The sequence below is a fragment of the Marmota monax genome, unplaced genomic scaffold (assembly GCF_021218885.2).
Source record: "Marmota monax isolate L192 unplaced genomic scaffold, Marmota_monax_Labrador192_F-V1.1 WCK01_AAM20220418_F8-fsc00048, whole genome shotgun sequence".
NCBI lineage: Eukaryota > Metazoa > Chordata > Mammalia > Rodentia > Sciuridae > Marmota > Marmota monax.
Genome location: NW_026694895.1, coordinates 1544146 through 1556378, shown reverse-complemented (window position 1 = coordinate 1556378; position 12233 = coordinate 1544146).

Here is a 12233-nt window from a genome sequence, read left to right as displayed (position 1 = left end):
TATAGATAATTAATACTACTATTATTTAACATGATTCTAGAATTGTTATCAAATTCATTGAATTGAAACCATAAGAGGTAATTATGATATATTTTTCATAAGATTGTTTATATAGAAAAACACTTAAGGTGGTTATTCGTTTAAAGTATGAGGAATTGTAAGCCACAAAAAAGAATTTGCATTAAAAGTGTGTTCTCAGTCAAAAACCTATGGCTTGAGAGGTAACTGAACAAAGCCATTTTACAATGGTTTTTTTCAAAGTTTGACTTTGAAAGTTTCCAGAAAAAAAAAGAGTAAGAAGATTGATGAAGAAAGATATGCTTTGCTAGATGCTGAAATGCATTACAAAATTAAAACAATTAAAAACTAATATGCTGGTGCAATATAGAAAGGTAAGTAACTGAAATAGGAAAAAAAAATTACATAGAAACTTTTTGTGTGTTCACTAATTTCTCAAGATCTTTTAAAGATCCCATAAATTTCTAACTGAAATATTTAACAAACACTTAAAATTGTGCACCTCCTTTGATTCACAACTTTTATTTATCCTATGGAGAAAAAAATGACAAAAGTGTAAAAATAAGTATATAAATCTAATTATCTCAGTCTTATTTATGATGAAAAATTTTATTACTAGAGATTCCTGAAATACATCCATCATGGAACCACATCAATGGGATATTCACTAGCTATTTTAATAGTGCTATATATCTCAAGTTTTTGAAAAGGAAAGATGTTTATTTTGTACTACTAGATGTATGAAGTAAGTATATTCCAACCTGATTCTGTCTGTGTGAAAATAAAACCAACATGTGCATTTTAAAAGTGTCTGAATGCAGAGCACATGTGATGGGGATGATGCAAATAATTTATTTACTTCTTTATAGATTCAAATATCTCTATACTACTATTTTCTTAGGTTTATAATCACAATCATAGTATTGGTATTGAGAATATATATATTTTGAGAGTAATGAAAATGTTATTTGATTCTTCTCTCTTCAGCTCCTTTTTGAACTTCATTCAACACATTTAAACATTAAGTATATTTCAAAAGTGCCACTCAAACATTCTTAAGAGGGGAAGTGTTAAGGTTGCAGGAAGGAAAGGCAGGAACATGTGACTACATGTGACTTCATGCCACGGCATTTTTCCAGAGCTATGTGAGTAATTACTGTCCCTTTAGATTCCTGGCAATATCTGGAGAAGATTTTCTGTGAATAAAGACAATGAATTCAGGCAGATGGAAGACTAGAGGTACTGTATCCTGATGTTAATATTATATTGACTGCTTTTCTATTCAAATCCAATGTATGTGTAAGACATAATTCATTCATACAAGAAAGTCTCTATTTCTCCTATTTTCAAATTCTTGGACTTATCTAAAAAGAATTCCAAGTCATCAATACATAAAGTGTAGGTTCAACATTAGAACATTGTAAATTAGAAGTAACTCTTAATGATAAATTATCTTGACAAAAATATTAAGTAGTTAATTTTAAACTCTTGTGAGTTAAATTTCTAGTACAAAAAATGAATGATTGGTTTTATTTCAAAATAAAAAAGAACTGCACTGAGAGCAACAGGTCAAAGAATTAGAAAGTAAGGACCATCTAAGTACTATTAGTGATTAAATCATATCAATAACACATTTAAGTGAAATAAAACCCTCTTAATCAGCCTCAATACTAGCTGATTATCAAGTTAGGTTTGATATAGTTTCATAAAACTATACCTAACTTTAAATAAAATCAAGACTCAGTCTTAGCCACAGCCCAGTTATGTCAGTGGGGTAGGTTGCAGACAGAACAAAGAAAGTGCCCATTAATTTGTATACTTAATCCTGCTATAGCTGAGTTACAAGGTAAGCAGAAATGCCAATGCATGTCCAATTTTTCAGCCCTTTCTTGCATCATGCAGCCAGTAAAGTGTGTTTTCTTTGTCACTGTCTATTCTGTAGGAGTGCCATATCCAGTACCAAGAAATCAAAGGCTTTGTATGGTTGCTTTCTGTGCCTTCTTCAAGCATGTGCCTGTAGTAGTCAATTGTGTGAATCTGCACACCTTAGGACAAACTTGTATCCCTCCTTTAAGTCAAGAGCACAATGAAGTCCACCTGCCACTTTGGGGCAGGTTACTTCCCTCAACCTATTCACCCCATCACATGAGGCGTTGGTCCCAGATGTTTTATAGAATACACAGAATAACTGGCACACACACATACCGTGTTGAATATCTTGGTGGAAGTCCCCATTGCTTTGCTATAAGCCAGAAGACTATTTCCTGTGACCTGTCTTTCTATACAGTAAACAGCCACATTTTAGCTGGCATATCTTCCAACCATCTCACTTAATTTGGGTCACCTGCTTTCTCATTGCTTGGTGAAGGAGTATGGCTGTGTGTTGCTACATGATACACAGTTACAGTTATAGCAGTTACTCTGAAATGTCTTTCCATATCTTTGTTCCACCTGTCACTGGGTTCCTAAGGGAACACATTTATCACACTATTTATTACCACAGGAACCCACTCAAATCCATCAGTGCAACAAGAAACAATACAATTCATGGGACTGTTGTTGGACTAATATGTCCAAGGTTTGTCATTGCTGAATAACTATTTGCTTGAGAAAAGGGCTCAAGATATTGAAATTTCAAGTCCCACCAGGCTTTACTGTTACTAAATCATACAAAGCTTTTAACTTTAGTGCTAAGTATGGAATGGAGGGACACTGGAATATCAACACTTCCAAGAAGTTCTGTGAGTATTTGGAATTAGATAGAATTTGGACTTTATTACATCATAGTTCAACAAGGTAACCTCTGAAAACTTTGGCAGGCAACCTAAGTCCTTTGAAGGAGTTAATTGTCCATCTTCTGTCTTGGAGATGCACTAGTACCTTTTGAGCTATCTCTTCTCAATGGGGAAAAGACTCAGAAGTTAGCATCACATCATTAATAACCATCAATATTATGAAACATCAAAACTAATTTAGGTTTTGTACAACAGGCCAATGCTACTTTCATTTTCCCATGATATGTGATAGGGCTATGTAAACACCTTTGGAGAAGAGCATTGAAGTTTCATTGCTAGCCTTCCCACATGCAAGAAAACTGTACCTGTATTTCCTTATTGGACCCTTTGTGTTTCCTTTGCCTTTCTTTCTCCCACCTTTTGAACCATACTCTGTATCCCTTGATTCCTAATCTTTTTAGATTACCCCAAATCAGCTATAGCCTGTGCTATGTGGGAAACACTAAAGAGATCAAGATTGACACCAGAGCTCCATAATATTTCCTAGAAGCCTTTTGGAGAATGATGTCCTTCATTCCTGCTGTGAATGTTTCATTATTAAGATCAGGGTAGCTTTTCACACAAATGGCCTGTTTTATCCTTCTCTTAGGAGTTCTTCCACGTATTGTCATCTTGGAGGCACCATGGTTACTCTCAGATCAGGCTATCACTTTAACAGTTATCAGCCAGAAGAATATTGAGCTGTTGTGGTTTCATTAATAGCTTAATGAAAATGTTATGGAGTAAGATGTGTGATGACTGAGGTGATTTCACTCCCTGACAGAAACATGCCTTCAGCACAACTGTGCCAAACCTTGAACAGTTGTTCTATTTATTACATTTTCCTTGGCTTTCTGCCTAAATATTTCCCTCAGTTCTACCAATTCAATAGCACTGTGATCTCTCATGGTGATATGTGTGTCCTGGTTGGGAGGTGATTGCTCTTTAGTATCCACTCCCATCAGTTTTGACTAATTTGTCTTTATCTGTTGAGGTATGACTGGTCTGGCCCTGGCCTTGGTATCTCAGTCAGTTTGTCAGGATTACTTTGACATCCTGGCTGGCTCGCCAATTTTCTTGTCTATAGCCCAGCTATGCCAGAGCCATGGGGATAGGTTGCAGACAGGTTAAAGAAAGTGCCAGAGGGAGAATGGGATATGTGTGATTTACTGAGGAAATCTTCCACGAGATCAATGATCTCTCCAAGAGGAGTTCAATGGCAAACGCTGACCGATAGCCCTTCTATCTCTCATGGTGCTTTGCCAATCAGTGCCTCCTTTCCCTCACAGTGTTTTGCCCAGTGGTGGCCAACTGGATGACTAAGATATATTCTTTCCAGAGTGCCCTCAATTCTTCTGCACCTAACCCCACTCAGAGAAAGGTTTTCTATCTTAGGAGTCAGAAGAAGTGACATTATCAGCATTAGCTTGCTTAGTTAACTTATAGGACCAGCATTTCAAGGAGCAACTATTTTGGCAAACACGCAAGAAAGTATCTTTCTACAGATCTAACCTGCCATAGTTCCCAGTGTGCATAAGAGAAAGCCAGTGTCCTTTAAGATAATGTGTATCTAGACTTGCCAGCCCATGGCATCTCTCATTGTCCCCTTACTTGGTTAGGTTTTGAGGATCATAAAGGAGGTACTCAGAGATATTATACTTTACTGTCCCCCTTTTCTGTCGAGACAGTACAAACTTATAACATTAGCAATATATACATTCATTAATCTGAATCTCATTGCCAATACTTTAATTGCTATGCTATTATAAATACTGAATTAACCTGAAAAAATAATATTCATAATGATACATCAATTCACAGGCATATTTTGAAAAGCCATCTATAGAAGAAAAGGGAAAGTTTCTGATTTGAGAAGTCTAAGAAAATGTTGATTAAACTGTTCAGAAGGTTTCCTTAAATAGGAATTAGTGTATATATTCTGACTATAAAATAACATATGAACATTGTTCAAAGTTAAAAAATAGAAATAAATTTTAAAAACTAAAATAAAATATTTCATTGTAAGAGGAAGATTCCTCTTATAATTTCTGTTAAAATATTAGTTATGTTAATATTAATAATTTTACTTTCATGATCTTTTTGTAAATATACTTTTTTTTCTCAAAATTGAGATCATACTGCGTACAATTGTTTAACTTGCTACAATTAATATCATATTATAAATATTTCTCAAAGCCATAATATATCCTTTAAACACATTTTTAAAAATTATTTTTCCACTTTATGCATGTATCACAAGACATTTAAACATTTTCATAAAGTTAGATATTTGGGTTCTTTTTACTTTTTCAGTACTACAAATAATTCTTCAATGAATATCATTATTCATATACTTTTATCTACATTTTAGCTTTTTTAAAAAATTGACCTTACTTTGAACCACTTTGAACCAAGAATAAAGTCGAAATAGCCATAAAATTTCCTTAAGGTTATTTATTCTACAACAATTGCAGTTTCCATAAAGGAAAGACTAGGAAATTCCTATTTGTTCCCTGAAAAAAATTATTACATCATTTATATCGTTACTAATTATAGTTGCATTTTGAAGTTGCCTAACTTTGTCATTTCTTAAGCTTTAACTTTCTTTCTTCCCCACTTTTTTAAACTTTTTTTTTTCTAGCCTTACAAACCTCTTCCAAAGAGGTTAGTTATTTAACTCTGAACTAGTTTTTATATAGGCTTCACTTTTCCTACCACCAGTCACTATAGCCTGTACTATACCTAAACTCAAGAATTCCTTACTGAAAAGGATCTGTTGAAAGAATAGGAACTCTACTTTAGGAAAAGCTCTGGGAAAACAGAGTTTGGTGCTCTCCTAAAATTAGCACATTTGACTAAAAGACATTTGGGCTGAGCCTCCATATTCCAAGGTTAATCGTGCCATTCTATGGGATTATTATAAATATTAGAAAATGAAGAGAAGATCTCCAGAATCTAATTGTAATCTGCTACTAAAGATTGTCTTTAAATTTTATATGGTTTGAGTACAAGAGCTAAAGCTGTTAGTTCTAGAGTTAAAAGAATCCACTTAGAACTGCAATAATCCACTCCTACTCCTTACATAAACTAAAACGTTAACACGAGTTGTATTTTGAAGGTGAAAACATGAGCAAACTCTTGTAGTAGAAATTTCCTTTATGTCTTTTAAAACAATCTAGAGCTGGGAAAATAACACAAATTAAGAAAATATTTGACTAAGTAAAAAACAAAATCAGGAACACTATTCCTACAAAGGAGGTTGCCTAATTTTGTGTTCAGTTTATTAGAATTGATATTTAGTCCTTTAAAAGCAAGTCCATGTCTATCCAATTGCTTTCAATATGGTATAAGTATGTTAAAGGGTTTCTACATTCTACTTCAAATTCTTCTTGTGGTCTCTAAAAAGTTAGGCAAGTCAGGGCTTATGATTTTTCTCAGGTGGTGGAAGACTGGAATGAAATAGATATTTTTTTAAGTCATACAAAACTGTTAAAATGCAGCTGATTTCAGCAACAACAGTACCAATAAGGAGTTTTAAGGGGAAGGAAAGAGATTGTGAATAATCTTGTTACTGTCTTGTCTTTTACCAGTTGCTGCTAATCTTTTGAAAGCTTTTCTATTTTTGACCCACATTCAGACAGATCCTGCTGTTTGACAAAGCTTGTTTTCAAGTTTGATTCAGAAGAGCCTTGCAGGGACTCCAAGGATTGGAGGTAATTCTTGTGGAAATATAAAAGTTCCTGTTGGATAATTAACTACTGCCACAGGAACCTTGAAGTACCTAGAAATCTCACTTTTCAGGACAACATCACTGTATTGGTAGAGTGGAGGAAACAAAGACATGATCTCAGCATGCTTTTCAATGAAGAGTGAAGTCAGTAGCCTGTGGAGTAGAATCAATGGATCAGTGGGACACAGGAAAGCTAAGACAAACACTGGGAAAAAGAAGCAATTACTATCTGTCCATGCTAACCTCAGGCAAGGAGATACTGATGTCTGAGTGAACCCCACAAGCTATTTTCTTGCAAGTTGCACTGTAAAAAGGTATGGACTTTTGACCTGATTAGTAGGTTAAGGGACTTCACTGAAAGTCCTTTCCCATCTTTCTTATGTGAAATGTCTACCTTGTCATGTCTTCTCTGAGGTATGACCTTCTCTGAATATTAATGCGTTATTCCATTTAAACATGATGGGAAATTCTATCCTATTTCAGTTTGTCATAATTATTTGGGGATACCTACTGATTATATTTTCACCAGGTAATAGATTAATGTTTAGTAAACCACGCCCTAAGGATTTCACCCTATTACGCATACAAATACAACTTGAAGACTCAAATTCCTTATTTCTGATCCATTTTTCACTAATGTTTTCTAGCTTCTCTCTATAGGTTTCGAAGTAGGTGCCTTAGGCTGGAGAGCTCTGGCTAATGACTAGGTTCAATCTTTCTACTAAAGGAGTTTTGTTTTATCATCTAAATATCACATTTTCACGTGAACTTTCCTATGAAGTAAGTGTTTGGCTTCAGACAATTCCCATTCAATATATATGAATTGCTGGTTTTCCATTTTTAGTTTTCAATATTTTAGCAGTCCTGGACTACTTGGGGGAAAGAAATCACACCAGGTGTCTCAAAAGAGATAATTTAGTATAAGAAATTGTTAACCAGGTAGAAATCACTGTTAGCTAGGTAAGTGTGAAGGAAAACTAAATTACCAAAGAGGCAGCAACTGCAGGAAACAGTTTCCAAGTCTAGGACCAATGGGAAAAAGGGAAGAGGGTAGACGTGAGAAGAGAGGCTCCATGGGAGGGAGAACCAGGTCTGGTTTCAATTTTCATCTTTTCTTCAATTGTCAAGGCATCTTTGAATTTGGATCATAAAAGCAGACCATTAAATAGCTGACTGTAATCTCAGAAATCCCCTAGTAGATTTCCTTGGAGAGTGATCAAGTAAGATCATTGTGTTGTTTTCTGTTGGACCAGTCTCCTATTTGGCTGGCTGTCAATGTTCTTGGAAGACCTCTCACTGGATTCCGTGGTGACCCACATGGCCTCTCCCCAACATCTAATTTCTACACCCCAAAAATGAGATCTTGCCTGGGATTCATGTTTCTTGTTCAGTGTTTCTTTATACCAAACCTCTAATTGTACACGATCTAGAAGGGACCCTTATTACTAAATTAGTTTATGCAGTCTTTCAGAAAAATCCTCCTGTTTTCAGCTTCACATTCTTCCACCAGCAATTCTACAGCCATTTCATTCCTGAAACTTTCCAAGTAACTCATTGTAAGACGGTTAGGCTTTCTCAATACCCTGTCAAATTGATTGCCACTAGTTTATTTGCTTTCCAGCTATTAATTTTCTTGAAATCTCATCTCTGTTGTTATGACTACTATTTTCTCTGCTTGTGAGAATTTTACTTTGTCCCTTAACTATCATTATAATGAAGAGTTTTGAGGTGGCACGTTTAAAATCAAATATTTGCTTCACTATATTTAAACTAATTCCTGATTTGATTAATTTAATGATTATCATTATGATAATTATTTCTATTTTTACTAAGTTAATTTAAAAAATTTGGGGGGCTGGGATTGTGGCTCAGCGGTAGAACGCTCACCTAGCATGGGCGGGACCTGGGTTGGATTCTCAGCACCACATTAAAAAAAAAAGCCATTGTGTTGTGTCCATCTACAAAAAAAGATTCTCTCTCTCTCTCTCTCTCTCAAATTTTTTTTTTTTAACTAAGGTTTCAAGCATGGGTATGGACACAGAGTTGCGTTTTGTAATTCTGAGATTCTGAATTTTGAAGCCTTTTTACATTAATATGTGTGATGATACTTGTGCAGGTTTATTTCAAGGGTCTCTATTCTGTATTCCATTGGACTACATATTTATCAGCACTATATTGTTTGGATTTGTGTTACTTTGTAATGTGTTTTGACAATGTGAAGCATTCAGCTTTGTTTCTTGTCAAGATTGTTTTGGATATTTGAGGTTCTTTGTTATTTTCTATACATTTTAAGATTGCTTTTTCTATTTTTGCAAAAAGTATCATCGGGGTTTTGATGGAATCACACTGAACTTGTACTGTAGATCATTGAGAGTGGTATAAACCCTCTTAATATTAAGTCTTCTGATCCATAAATATGGGATATCTTTCAATTTGTTTACGTTCTTAATTTCTTTCAGTCTTTTACTTCTTGGTTAAGTTTATCCCTAAGTGTTTTATTCTGTTTGATGCTATTATAAAGAGGATTTTTTGAATTCCTTTTTTTAAATTGTTGTTGGTATATAGAAAAGCACTAATTTTTATATTCTGAAAGTTTGCTGCATTATTTCACTACTTTTAAGAGTTTTTTTTTTTTTTAATACACACGAGCACATATTTTTTTGGTGGGATCTTTTGGGTTTTCTACAAATAACATCATAGCATTTGTCAAAAGAGATGATTTTACTCATTCCTTTCCAAATCAGATGTATTGTATTTATTTTCTGACATAATTACTCTGGCTTACACTTCCAGTGCAATATTTGATAACAGTGATTCAGAGTAGTCATTTTTGTCTTATTCCTGAACTTAGTAGAAAGGCTCTCAAATTTCTTTGACCACTGAATATTATACTAGCTGTGGGCTTATCATATATAGTCTTTATTATATTGAACTAATTGCCTAGTTTTTTAGGTGGTGTTATCAGGAAAAAAGTTTTAAATTTTGTCAAAACATTTTTTTAAATAAATGTGTTGAGATACTCATATGTTGGTGTGGTATATCACAATACTTGATTAAGTGTATGTTGAACCATCCTTGAATTTCAGGAATAAATTCAATTTGTTCACAGCATATGTGTATGTGTGTATGATCTTTTTAATATGCTGTTGATTTTGGTTTGCTAGTATTTTGTTGAGGATTTTTGCTCTACATTCATCAGAGCTAATGCTGGTTTTATAAAATGAGATAGGAAGTTTATGCGTTTTTTAAATTTTTGGAGAAAGTTTGGCATTAATTTTTATTAAATATTTGCTAGAATTCATCAGTAAAGCCTCCAGGGCTTGGACTTCCATTGTTGGAAGAGTTCCAATACCTATTTTATCACATTGGTAGTTTTGCCTCTGTTTAGATTTTCTATTTCTTTATTGTTCTGTCTTTGTAGGTTGTATGTTTCATGAATTTATATTTTCTTCTAGTTTATCCAATTTGTTGGCATGTAATTATTAAAACAGTCTCTTATAATCATTGGAAATTTTGTGTCATCAGTTGTAATGGCTCTTTTTTTCAATTCTAATTTTATATGAATCTTCTCTTTTTCATAAATAATCTGGCTAAAAGTTTGTCAATTACATTGACCTTTTCAAACAATAATTTTTAATATTCATATTTTTTTCCTAATTTTTTTTCTATTCTCAGTTTCACTTCTTTATGCTCTACTCTTAATTCTGCCAACTTTGGACTTTGTTTGTTCTTGTTTTACCAGTTTCTAGAAGTATAATGTTGTTATTTTGTGATCTTTCTTAATGAAGGCATTTGTTATAAATTTCTGGTTTGGCTCTGTTTCTGCTGTATTCCATAGTTTTGGCATGTGGCTTTTCATTCTCATTTGTTTTGAGTTATTTTGCATTGTCCCTTTGGATTTATTCTTTAGCCCATTGGTTGCTCAGGAGTGTGTTAATTTCTACATATTTTTGAATTTTCCAGTTTCTCTTCTGCCCTTAAATTATAGTTTCATTTCATTGTTGTTGGAAAAGACACCTGATAATTTTCAATAATCTTTAGTTTGTTAAGATCTGTTTTATAAACTAATATAAGAACCACCCAGGACAATGTTCCATTTGCTCTTAAAAGGAACTGGAATTTTGTTGTTATTGGGTGGAATACTTTGTGTATACCTGTTAGGTCCATTTGGATTATTGTGGTTTACAGTCCTCTGATTTCTAACTGATATTGTATGATTGCCCTGTAATTTTGAGTGGATAAAAATTAAATTGAAGTGGGATGTCTCCTATTGAAATAAACAAATTATAAATTGAAAGTTCCTATTATTATTGGGATGTTGTCTATTTGTCTTTTCAATTAAAGTAAATTTAAAGTGCTCTGATATTGTGTGCATATATATTTGTAATTGTTGTATACTCCTGGAGAATTGACTCTTTATCATTATCCTGTCCTTCCTTGTCTCTTTGAATAGTTTTGAAATTAACATTTATTTTGTCTGCTATAAGTGTGGTTATCCCTGTTCTGTTTGGGTTAAAATTTCCAAGGAACATCTATTTTTATAATTTCCCTTTCAGTGTATGTGGCCTGTAAATTTAAAGTTGATTTCTTATAGATGGCATACACTTAAATCTTTAACGCATTTGCACTTGAAATAATTATCAATAGAGAAGTACTTACTGTTGTAATGTTCATAATTGTTTTCAGTCTTGTAGTTTTTTTTGTTCCTATTTTTCTTTTTCTGTTCTTCTTCACATTTTGAAGTAATGTGGTTTAAACTTTCATTATTACTTTTTAATCTCTGTAGTCATTTTCTTTGGTTACCATTGGGATATTACAAAAACATACTTGTAACAGTATTTTATGATGATAAAAACTTAACTTTAATTGTATGCAAATACTTTATTCCATCTTTTTACATTGTGCATCTATTAATGTATTATTATAGTTTTGTGCTTTTAATTGCCATACTATAATTAAAAGTGATTTATGTACCACCATTACAATAAAAAACATTTTTCTACATATTGAACTTTAATAGTGGATTACTTTATACTTTCATCTAGTATTTGTGTGTGTATATGTTGCTACAAGGAAATTACTTTGGGGTTCCCTACCACCGAGCTATATCTTTAGCTTTTATTACTTTTTATTTTCATTCAGGGCCTGTCCATACTGGCCTAAAAATTTGCCTCAGCCTTCCAAATCACTTGAATTTTAGGTGTGTACCACTTTGCCTGGCTATACTTTATGTTGTTGTTTAATGTCCTTTTATTTTCAACGTGAAGAACTCCCTCTAAGATTTCTTGAGAGGTAGGTCTAGTGATGATGAACTCCCACTGCTTTGATCTTGAAAGATCTTTATTTTTTGAAGGAAAGTTTTGCCAAGAACAGTATTCCTGTTTGACAGAGGTTTTTTCCTCCTCCTCCTCACCCTCACCCTCACCCTCACCCTCACCCTCTCTTCTTCTTCTTCTTCTTCTTCTTCTTCTTCTTCTTCTTCTTCTTCTTCTTCTTCTTCTTCTTCTTCTTCTCCTTCTTCTCCTTCTTCTCCTTCTCCTCCTTCTCCTCCTTCTCCTCCTTCTCCTCCTTCTCCTCCTTCTCCTCCTCCTCCTCCTCCTCCTCCTCCTCCTCCTCCTCCTCCTTCTTCTTCCAGTATTTTGCATATATCATCCCATTTCCTACTGGCCTGTAAGATGTTTACTGAGATGATTCATATGTGAAGGGGACTG